Below are 12,142 nucleotides of genomic sequence, written 5' to 3'. Positions count from 1 at the left end.
GCTTCCTCCTTTCTTGTGGTCTTCCTCTGTTTTCCTCTCTGCTAATAAAAGTAGCTACAAACAATCCTTTTTGAAGACAGCAGTGACACGGATGGAAAGCAAGGTTAAAAAGTAGGGAACACGGAGATACGAGGGCATGACGTCAAGAGAATGAACAGGATCAACAACAACAGACGCAAGGCAGAAAAGAGAACCAACAAGTACGTGACTAGGTAGAACTTGCAGCCCAAAAAGACAAGGACCCGGCCCTGCAGCTGACATCAATTCTCTTTTGCCCAAGCACCTCCACACGTGATCAACCCTACTGTCCGCACACATCCCCATCAAGCACTGATTATTTGGTTCCACATTTGTTTGTATAGCAACACGTGACTTAGAGGCATAAAATGTTTTAGATCAGGCTTGCATGTATCTGTTTTGCTGAGGCATACAGGCAAAATAACCAAAGGCTCAAAGTCCTCCCATGCCCTTCCTATTATTTCTCCTAAAGATGGTCAAGCAAGCTCACAGCTGTCTGGGACGGGGTTGTAGGTCATGTCACAAAGAAAGAGCACACGTAGAGGGGTGAAGTTGTACAACAAGGCTTGAGTTGTTCAGGGGCCTTGTGACCACAAAAAGGGGAACGACCTGTCCTACTTCTTCCTTCCTGTACTCCTGGCCTAGACTTCTGCATGTCTTTTGTGGCGGGCTTGTCTCATCTTCTGCTGAGCCAATTCAACACTTCAGAACAGCAGAAAACCAATCCAGAAAAAAAGTGACAAATTTTCTGTTGGACTGAGTTGAATGGGCTTAGCTCAGGTAGGTGAGCTCCAGAGCTGATAAAAGGAGAGAACGGTTGGGGATGTGGGTGGGGAGAAAGAACAACTGTTTCCCTGGAGCGATACAAGAGTTTACCCCTAGCCTTCTCTTTAAATTATTATTTTACACTCAAATTTACCATTTGCAGAATAATTTCTAGGTATGCTGAAGAAATGATTCCATAAACTTCCCTTCTTTACAGCCATGTGCTTGGGAATCTCCTTTCCTTAAGAAAACCTGGGCTTAAAAAATCCTTGGTCATGTTTACTGCTCCATAGTCCCTTAACATTTCTTCCAGTAAATACTCATGTTTTCTCCTGAGCAGCCTGTGATTCCACTGAATGAAACTGAGATTCAGCTGGTGAATTTTAATCTTCCGCATAAACCATTAGCCTTATACATGAGGAAATGAAGATGAACTTTTACGCCTTTCGGTTCTATGTTATAGACCATATAGCCACACACCTTCCTAAATATTCTTGAAGGGCCCCAACATGCTCCCACTGAACTAGGTGCATTTTTTTGCCACTGATGCCAGCAGGACCAGCCCGCATTTGGCAAAAAGAAGTCACTTTCAAGTGCAGTGCCTGGAAACACTGCAGACTGATGTGCCTGGCTGCTTGTGTTTATCAGTAGAAACGCCCAACGTAACTTGTAATGTAAACCTCACCTACTGAATCCCTCCCTTCTTCTAGGCAGAAGTCCAAGGTGTATTTAAAGTGAATTTCTTCTTGACCATTCGACACAGTGTCTCCAGACCCTCCTCAGCTGGTGATGCAATATTTACAGTGGTTTCCTTCTGCATTTTTAAACTCAAACTCGTGAGCCACATAACTATTTAAATCAACAAATCCTGCCTGTACATACGTTTCAGGGAAAGACTTTTAAAACATTAGCAGGTACTTTGATATAGCCAAGTTGCAAGGCTCACAAGGTACTTGTTTTCTAAGTGAAACATGGAGTAGTTTGGGACACAAAACCTTGTGTTGCTACACCAGAGAATGCTAGGACTGGTTTACAAAGGCATTGGTGCTGCAGGTTGACTAATCTAGTGGTTTTCAAACCACAATCCAGAGATGCCTACAGATCCGTGAACAACTTCTGAGGCATTCATGTAAGACAGCAAAAAAAAAAGACAGACAAATTTACTGGAAGTAGGTTAAAATTCACAGTACATATGCAGCCCAATATGCACATATGCAGAATGTGGAGCTGCAGAAGGGGGGAATTTGCAAGTCAGAAATGGCTGAAAAGTTCTGGTCTAACCAATCGTTTCTTTTCACCACTTCAAAGATCACAAGTACCCCAAAATATCAATCCTGTTAAGTAAGCACCATGTTCCCACAGTTAAAGCAGACGTTTTGTGAAATCTACGCTCGTCTTCTCACTGGTACTGGTGCTAGACAAAAGCCAGTCACAGATCCCTGCCCATGGAAGCAGCCTGGAGTTTTGAACATATAATTTCCATGAGTCTTCTAATATTTTTCAGTCTGTGAAAACAATAATTATTTACAGAAGTAACTGTACCCAGTGGTTAAAGTAGATACTTCATTTAAAACCTGGAAATAACAAACACAAGCCCATCATGGCCAAACTTCTAGCTGAGGGAAAGCAAGGGAACCCAAAATTTAGACAGCTGTGGAGGAGAAAAATGAAAACTGCCAGAGGATGGAAAGAGCACAGGTGCCAGCCAGACTGGCACGCAGGGAAACCCAACTCCTTAAGCCACAGAGCAGGAATAGACCAAACATCATCGGTATAACTTGTCTCCCTGTTCTGGGCATCACAACCCTGCCCTCGGGATGCTCTTCTGAAGGGTGAGACAGTGGTTAACACTCCAGTACATTTTATCCTTCACGCCGCAAGTGGAATTGCCTGTGTGAGTGAATTACTAAACTTGTTCTGTAATGAGGACAGCTGCCTAATTAAAACTTGGCTGTGATGAGCAATGCATTTTACATAGGCTACCAAACTACCATCAGAGGTGTAACAACCGGCATTTGCTGCCAGCCGGGCTAAATACAAGCCTGTTACCTCCAGCTCAATCCACAACACCAGCAGGAAGAGTGAGTGACTTACAGCAATATAATTAATCTTGAAAAACTGCTAAAAAAAAAAAATAATCTTTTGCCAGAGATCTTTCATGGGACTTTTCTTCCTCTTCTCCCAACCTTTTCCGTAGACCTTAAATCTGAACCTGGACTTAACACATCAACAAACTGATGCAATTCCTCTTGTTTTTCTCTCTCCCTCTGATTGACACACAGTGGATGCAAACTCATGGACCACCTCACTGCCACCCATGACTGTGGCCTCGGGAGAAAGCAGACATCTTCCAGCTGAATTCTGCCAAAACCTAAGCTCACTTTCTCTGACCCATTACACTTCTAAATTTTCCGCTTGTCAAATTAACTTCCTAAATGCAAACACAATATAGCCCATGCAGTTTTCTCTTCCTCTCTTTCAGTAATGTGAGGCAGAAGCTCGTGGAGGTGTGAGTAGATATATTTAAATCAGTTATTTACTCTGAAATGTTTATGGCAGTTTAGATGTAATCACTATTGTTGCAGCTGGATTAAAAGTCATTGAAACTGATAGGTGTAATTGTAACCTATATTGACATTGTTGGAAGGGACGGTTCAGTGTGAGCCTCAGTCCACAGCAGAGATATGCAAAACCACTCAAGAATTTGGAAGTTCTGGGTCAAGGGACTTTGGCTGAGTATTGCATGGGAAAGGGAGAGGAGTTCAGGTAAGGAGAGGGATGGTAGTGAGTAAATAAGAAATAAGGAAGTTTCAAAATAACTCAGATTCCATTCACTTCCTTTTTGAGCGAAGATGAAAGGAATAGTGACACTTAACAAAAGGTATGTTCATATTATCCCTCTGACTTGGGGTAACAGTAATTTTGACACAAATCCGCTGTTGTCTCCAGCTGCTTTCTAGTGGTTTCAGTTTCTAAGCATTTTTCTTGTGCATAAGCTGACTTCTCTTTCAGAGGAAACTTAACTGGAAGACTAGCCCAAATGTACTCCAACTCTACAGGAGACATACAGGTCCCAAACCAAAGGTTTGGACCTGAAAACATGGAGGTGGTCTTCACTTGATTCTTCTGTACTCAGGAGGTACTCTCTGCATGTTCTTGGTACAGAACTGCTGGAGGTACCTAGCACCACCTCTCCTTCTTCTTCACTTGGTGTAACTTAAGCTAAATTTTAGCTGTTTGGGTCAAAAGAGACAACTGCTGACAACCTAATTCCTGGTTACATTTGCAGAAACACTTCTAATATCAAGCTGCATGACAAGTCTTTTTCTTCTTTTCCTCATTGGTCACCAGGTTTTTCCAATGATGCCTATGCTTGTTTTGCTAGTACAAAACATTGTCGATATCCTGCGAAAAGAATGTCTAGGAGCAAAGCAAACTAAATGGAGTGCACTATAAAATCAAACACAAGAGATACTGGGCTGTAATATATATTACAGTCAGGTTTTAGGGAACTTTCAATCTTGAATTCACTAAAAGTCACAGCAAAAATTCATGTCCATCAGAAAATCCTCAAAATCCAACTGCACGGTGTATGCACTGACCTTAAAGTAGAGAGGCAGTACATCACAGAATATCTCAAGTTGGATGGGACCCATAAGGATGATCAAGTCCAACTCCCTACTCCTCCCAGGACTACCTAAAACTAAACCATATGACTAAGAGCATCATCCAGAGGCTCCTTGAACTCTGACAGGCTGGGGACCACTTCTCTGGGGAGCCTGTTCCAGTGACCGACCACCCTCTCAGGGAAGAACCTTTTCCTGACTTCCAACCTGAACTTCCCCTGGCTCAGCTTCATTCCATTCCCTCGTGTCCTACCGCTGGTCACCAGAGAGAGGAGATCAGCCCCTCCATCTCCGCTGACCCTCTTGAGGAAGCTGTAGACTGCGATGAGGTCACCCCTCAGCCTTCTCTCCTCCAAGCTGAACAAGCCAAGTGACCTCAGCTGCTCCTTCTAAGTCTTGCCCTCGAGACCTTTCACCATCTTGGTCATCCTCCTCTGCTAACAGATCGCAGAGAGACATTAGAAGCTCCTTTTTAGAGTGACATCACTTCAGATTTAGGAGAGAACAACCAAAACGCTGCTTGAAAGCTGTACTACTGTTTCTGGATCTTAATGGAGATAGATGTTGTCTGGTAGTTTTTTCCCTGCAGTGCAAAGGAGCACCCAGAAAACAAGTAGAAAGAAGTGGTCAAAAAGCCAAGACGACAGCAAGAGAAATGTAAGCAAAGGGACCATGGCAGTAAGCCAGAAGGGGGAGAGAGCCTGGCAGCTAGAGTGCTGTGTGGCAACTGGAAGTGAAGAAATTGCCTCAGTTTGACTGTTTTCAGGAAAACAAGGCTGTGCCTGTATCCTCTGCATGGGCAGATTGCACACGAGACTGTGCACAAGACTGAGTGAAGGAAAGAGGTTGTTCTTCCTTAAGTTCTCCCCCAGCAGAAGCCACCCAAAAGAGTCCAGTAGCAGTAAATATCAGTTTAAAAGGGTAATGTGGAAAAAAAACAATGGAAAAAAAGCATGCATATGAATGCAATGCAAGAACTTCATTTTCTGTGTCGTTAGGTTGCGGGCTCTAGCTCAGGGCAAACCACTGTTTCTACCTCTACCTGATGCTACTGCCACCATAGCAGAGCTGGCGTAAATTAATGTGCTGGATCATGAACCGGAGAAGCCGAGTTCTTTACTTTTCTGCCAGTTTTGCTTCAAAACCTTTCACCACTACCACTCCATCAAGAAACTTATACCATTTCAAATGCAAATGAAAAACTGTTGTTTTTTCCACTTGCTTTTGCTCTGAATTGTTGAAAAATTGCTGGATACTGTGCTGCTTCAAAAAAATGGTAATTTTGGAATGTTGACTCAACAGTGGGTGATTACATACAAGAAACAAATAGGAATTTAAGGCTTAAGAGGCTTGTATTTCATGAAAAATATGTGACACACAAACCACACTGGAAACAAATTTTAAGTCTTGTGAAGTGAAACGTTTAAGGGAGCTCTTCTGTATTAAAGTATCAAGACATCACTCCTAATTAATCTCCTCCATAAGTAAAACAAAAGGCAATGAAATTTTCAGCAGATGCATTTTACATCAATGCTATTTGGTCTGACTAAAAATTACACATTTTGTACTGCTTCTGTTATGGTATTTCACACAGTCACATACACGTAGCCTGCTTGGCTCAGTCATCTTGTACTTCATATCCAACATTGTTTAGAGACTGTGTGTTTTGCAGAACCTTAAAGTTGGCCAAGGAACATAGATTCTAAATTGATGTAATTAATAACTACTATGATAATAAGATACAGTTGTGGCCAAAATACCTGGCCAAAAAGATACTAATCACATCCAAAGAAGATAAATGTTCCTTGCCCAAGAATTCTTACTAGATTTTCCTGGGAACACTGAATATCCTCTGGGGTTTGTGGTGGGGTTTTTTCCTTTTTAAAAACGTACACAGGTTTCCATTTTGTCTGTTTTACTTACCCTTGTGTGACTAAACCAATATTTTGGTTTTTCCATGGTCCAGAAGCATCTTTCTCTTGCATCATACCAATCTCAAGGTAACTCAGACCAGTACAGCCACAAGAATAGGAGAACTCAGGAATGCCACAGGGTGCAGGATGTCGTTCCACCCACCCTACTGAAGCAAGCTACTGAAGCAGACTGAAAAAATCAAGTTTTACTCTCCCTCCCGTGCTCTGTTGGCTTTAAGACAGTAGGAGGCAAAAGGAGAAGCTTGTTTGCTGAAGGCATGTGGTTGCGTATGTTAGAACAGAAGTGGAGCTCTTCATTTTTTTGTGTTGCCGTAGTGCCAATCATGGACTGGGACCCCATTGACTCAGTCACCATACAAACGTGGAACAAAAGCAGTAATCCTTGAGCTCTGGTTAGCCAGTAAATCACCCGCCTTTAAGGGACAGGGATTTGCATATTTATGGTTGGGAAATAACCATGCTTTAGTCCATTGGAGCCTCTCTTGTTACGAGTGCACTGGGGGTTGTGTAGATGGGAAGAAAAGAATCAGTGTTACAGTCAGTGATCACGTACCGTATCCAGCTCTTTCCTCTGAGACAACTACATTTCAATTTAAGAATAATTATTAAAAGCCCTGGGTTTTTTTTTCCATTTTTCTCAGCCTTGAATAATTTTTGTGACAAGCCATCCTGTCTTCCTCACAAATGAAAGTCAAGTAAACCGTGCTCTAACTCTCCCAGCCAGAGGGAGGATCTGTGACAGCAACTTCTTCCATATGTTCACTTTCTATTTCCAGCTTGTATTTCATAAGTAACAGGCTTTAAGAATTGCTCACTCCATACTGCCCAGCACAGATTTACCAGTTGTATTTCTACAGCAGAGGATTTGCATACAAAACTAGAGTCAGAGCATTTACACAAGGGGACAGCAGCTAAAAAAAAATAATTGAACATAAAATATCACTGAAAAACAGGGGCTTTGCCACTGTAGACACTTAAAAACCCAGCTCTGCACATCCAAGTTTATCCTGCCATGGTATTGAAAAATATGCCATTGTATCCAGGGTTACTCAGGCCACGAGTCTTCCCGAAAGCACACCTCAAAGAGCACACACCAGCTTAATACTTATGTGGCATTGTGCTGGGCTTAGCACTTGACACAAACAGAAGTTTCTTGTTATTAGAAGAAGTTTACGAGACCTCAGCAAGCAGAAGGAGACAACACAGGGAACGAGGTGGTCCGTAGAGATAGAAATAGCTGGTTTTGGAGAAAAAAGGTAGTCAGATCTCCATAGCCAGTTTGTGTCGTGGTAGGTCACGCACTTGGTCAGGCCAGCGTGGCCACTAGCCACTGCGGTCCTCATTTCTCAGGAAGGCCAGGACTCCTGTCAAGGTGGGCAATGCTGATGAGAGGTTGTCTAATGGTAAAGAGCCAAAAGCAGAGGCAACTTCCTTTTGATCAGTTATTTGTTGCTGCCGTTTCCCCAATGCCCCCTGTTCTGCTTCTCTGAGATGGCCAGTATTGTGAGACTGTAAATAGATTATTTACAGAAATAAAAATAGAAATAAAAGTTCCTTCAACTTCAGGTACTCTCCAAGCTCATTTCAAATATAATCAATAAGGTGTGTGAATTAGCTAAAATTTGATTAAACATCTAACAAACTCCTTTGGTGCCTGACACCTTTTGTGCATCCCTGCGTATCTTTTGCACTGCTATTTACAGAGCCAGGCCTCGAGCAAGAATAGTTTGCTTATGTTTATAGCTGGGTTTCATGACAGTTTATTACTTGTGGTATAAACCCTCTGCATGGAGAACAGGAAAATAGCTCCCGCTCTGATCCTTGCTTCCTGGTTTGCTTTAAGTTTAAGCATTTATCATATGAAATCAGTCCTGGAAATACCATGTATTTCCTTCTCCCGCCTTAATGCATACCTAAAATACCTCTAAGAACCTCTCAAAACCCAAACCTCCTCTTAAGCGTTAACAGCATGTTCTCAAATACTTTGTCTAGACTTGAAATATGTCTAAGCAGTAAAGTCTGAGGGGTGAACAGACAGCGTATTTAGCCCCTGATAAACAACTGGAGCGAAGGCTAATCTTCAAAGCCAATCATTCTGCCTCTCCTCAACAGCCTGAGGAGAGCAAGGCAGAAACCGAGTTGACCGACGCTTTCTGCGTAGGAAACGGGTTCTCCCAAAAGGTGCTTCCAACTATCTGTGGGCTCAGATATCCTCTCCTAGTGTCTCTGTTCTCAGCTGCTACGAAATAAGCCCAAGCAACTACACTCTCAACTTTAGAACCCCAAATCAATGACTACAGAGAGCTGAGATACAGGACTACGAGTCTAATTCAGCCATTTAAACACATACAAAACACCGATGACCTCTCTCTACTGCCTGAAAGAAAGAAGATGATAAATGTTTTCCTACAAGCCTACTACAACACCAGGAAACACCTGAAAATAAACAGACTGCAGCCTTTCCTTACTGTGAAAATATTCTGGATGCAAGACTTCCCTCTAGTGGAAAATCCACGAACTGACCGCTTCTCATTAACACCTGCAGCTTCAGACATGAAAAACAAATGCCCGAAGTACAGATGATGCTCTTGAAACAACAGACGGCAAATATATTCATATATGAAAGCAGGATTACGTTTGAATCTTGTCACACTTGAAGCTTAACCTCCTCCTACCCGAGTGATTCATTATTTGGAAGTCTGGAGGTGCTAGGGCTTAAGAGATGCGGGAAACTGCCCCTTCCACCATCATTACTAATTCTGGACTAAGCTTTTGTTATCCATACAAATATCAGGTACAGGATTTTGCATTGGAGCCTGGACTTTCGGAACAGGCTTATTCCCTACGATGAGAAGTTTGTCAACCTTGGGGTACGCCTGCCTGCCCGCTTGTGGGAATGGGAGGAGGAAAAGGGGGTTCTCGTGTGGACCCTATGCAAGACTGGTGCTGGGTCAAAGAGTTCTCGTGACATTCACGTTGTTAACACAATTATTTCGTTTGTGTGGGGATAAACGATAGGGATTTATAAAAGACACCCACAATAAACCAGCTCAAACCAAAAGATTTTCCAAGATCCCCAAAAGAAGATTGGGAAGTAAGCTTACTTACTGTAACTTGTAGCAATCAAAATTAATGCATCAATAGTTTCACACCCAGACTACGTAAGGCATTTTGAATGTTTTGCTAAGATTGAGCAAAAGAAGCCTAACCAACCTATAGATACACACCACAGCAGAATACTTAATGTAATCATACAGGTGCTCTATGGGCATGTAGCTGCAGAACGTGTTGTAGACAGCAGCAAACGCACCAAAGTTGAGGTCAGAATTGCATCCGTGCCCGTCATGTACATAGCAAAAGTTAGTTATATACTTAAGAAGCACCGCTGCAACTAGTGTCTTTTTCAGCTCCTCCTAAAACTGTTTCACAGACTTCGAGGAAGGGCACAGCCGCAGCAGATCTGGACTGAGATGCCCAGCCCTACAGGCACATTCCTGCCACCAAAAGAGGTGCAGCATTTTTGATACCCAGCTAGTCAGTGTGGATAAATCATGAGCTGTGATGGCTCACGGTTCAATCTGCTGGTAGTGAATCCTGAGAAGAGGCACACAGGCTACCCCAGCAAGATGCTCACCTTGCAGCTGAAGATGAGCTGGCCTGTCTCACAGTTCCTTCTGCCACCGCTTCCCCTGCACTAGTTCTGGTGATCACCTGATGAATTCATTCCATTAACCACCAGAAATTGCGCTAGTCAAAAAATGAAGTGAAACGTTTCTGTCGGTGCAGCAAGCTGAATTAGCTTTTCACTACACAATGCCCTGAATTATCTCATACTGCCAGGCACATTGAGATAAGCAAGGTCCTGCAATCTGCAGGCAGCCTTTTGCCAGACTGTTGCTGCATCCGCGTGCTTGCCTTCTACCTGGACAGCGGATCCCATCTTAAGGTTCGTGCAGGTCGTTAGGGCACACATCACGCCTTGCCCACCTGCAACAAAGATGAAATTTGAAACAGGCTGTGAGAAGGCACAAGGCTGTGAAGCATCTGAACATGGTACTTATAAAGAATTGTAGTGATATATTGACAAAAAATGGTTCTTGTTAATCTATTCTATCTTGCATATGTAGAAAAGTGAATCTGCCAGAGGAAGACAGTATGTTTTCCTTGATTAGTCAAAGGGTTCTTCCTTTTTGTTAAAACAAACAAAAAACAAAGCCAAAAACAAACAAACAAAAAAGGGTAAAAATACTCAAGCACATTACAAGACCTGGAATTTGTTTTGGTCTTCAGCAATTCTTCTAGACTTCTCAGGAACAAGGTTCCAAGACTTAGCTGTAGCTCCAGTTGTAGATGATCACAGCTTCACTTCCTACACCAGTCAGGTTTTCTTAGCAGAACCACTGCTACAACCAAACAAAACTTTACCAGTCCTTACCACAAAGACTGTCTCCACTTGAAATAGGCTATATATAAACAACTTCATTGACACAGGTCTGCTTGTGGGTGGCCACAGAAGCATTTTAAACCAACTTACTCAGGGCCTGATAAACCTGCTGCCTCGCTCTTTATGCACGGAGGCCAGACCAGAGCTACAGAAAAAAGGAGAGCCGTAGCATAAATAGTTCACTCCTCCTACCTCCCTGTGGGTCAATGGAATAGGGGGTGTTGAAAATAGGAAACATCCTAGTCTCCACCTAGGATATTTTCAGCTAGCCTCATTTGAGAGAGGATAGCCAGTCTCAGGTTTGAGATCCAAGATCAGGTACAGGCTGCAACTGTGCTAGGGCAAAGATGTGAGCCTCTTCAACCTCAGAGTCACTCCCACATGCTGACTCCATCTGCACTGTCCACAAATTTTTGATGCAGCCAAGCACTTATTCTGATGCCAATGGACTGCTAAGAAAAAAGCAGCTACCTCCAGGGATGTCACATTTGCTAGAAAGGGAAAGAAGTCAACAGACAGGAGAGTGGAACAAGAACGACTGTAACTGTCAAAGGGGATTATATTATTTTTGAGATGACAAATTGCAGAGAAAAAAAAGGCAAGAAAGTGATGAAGAAAACAAGAAAGAAAAAGACAGTATGAAAGACAGAGTAGAGCTAGGCCAGCCGATATATTTCAAAGTTTAAACACTGAAATGTGAAGCACTGATTCTATGACATGTAAACAGTTAGCATTCATATATTCTAGCACAATGCCTCTGGGACAACTTCACAGACCTGTTAAGTTTGATGCCTTTTCTAATTCAAGTTACTGAAAAGACCAGATCTTTTCAGAATAGTTTAAAGAAAAACACCTTTCCTTGACATCTGTTCTCCTCCATTATTTTTGTTATCCTTCCCATACTACCCTACTCATTCCTGGCAATTATCTACAGGATTGCCAAGCATCTATTATCCTAAGCAGGTCACACCTGCGACGAGAGCCCTGAAGAAAACTCAGCAGCTTATGCCTCCAGTGGTTCCAGGAGAAAAACCAAACCACACACTGGGTGACAGAAGACTCAGTTTTTATATTTTCAGAATTCTCAAGAGTTTCTACAATTTGTAGTCTAGAAATCAAAAGTATTAATCTACTTTCTCAATGAAAAAAAACTGCTGAAAAGATAGCCCAGGTATTTTTGCTCTAGTCTGATTTAAAGTGTCAACAGACACCAGAAGACTGCATCAGCAGTCTAATCAATAGTGCCACAGCCTTCTTTTGAAGGCCTGAATTAAACTTCTAGCAATGTACGTGTCATCACTATAAGACAGAAGAGCACCGTACCACTTCATGTCTTCACCTTATGTGGGCTGATC

This window comes from Accipiter gentilis, chromosome 13, assembly GCF_929443795.1.
Source record: "Accipiter gentilis chromosome 13, bAccGen1.1, whole genome shotgun sequence".
NCBI lineage: Eukaryota > Metazoa > Chordata > Aves > Accipitriformes > Accipitridae > Astur > Astur gentilis.
This window is presented reverse-complemented; position numbering follows the sequence as displayed.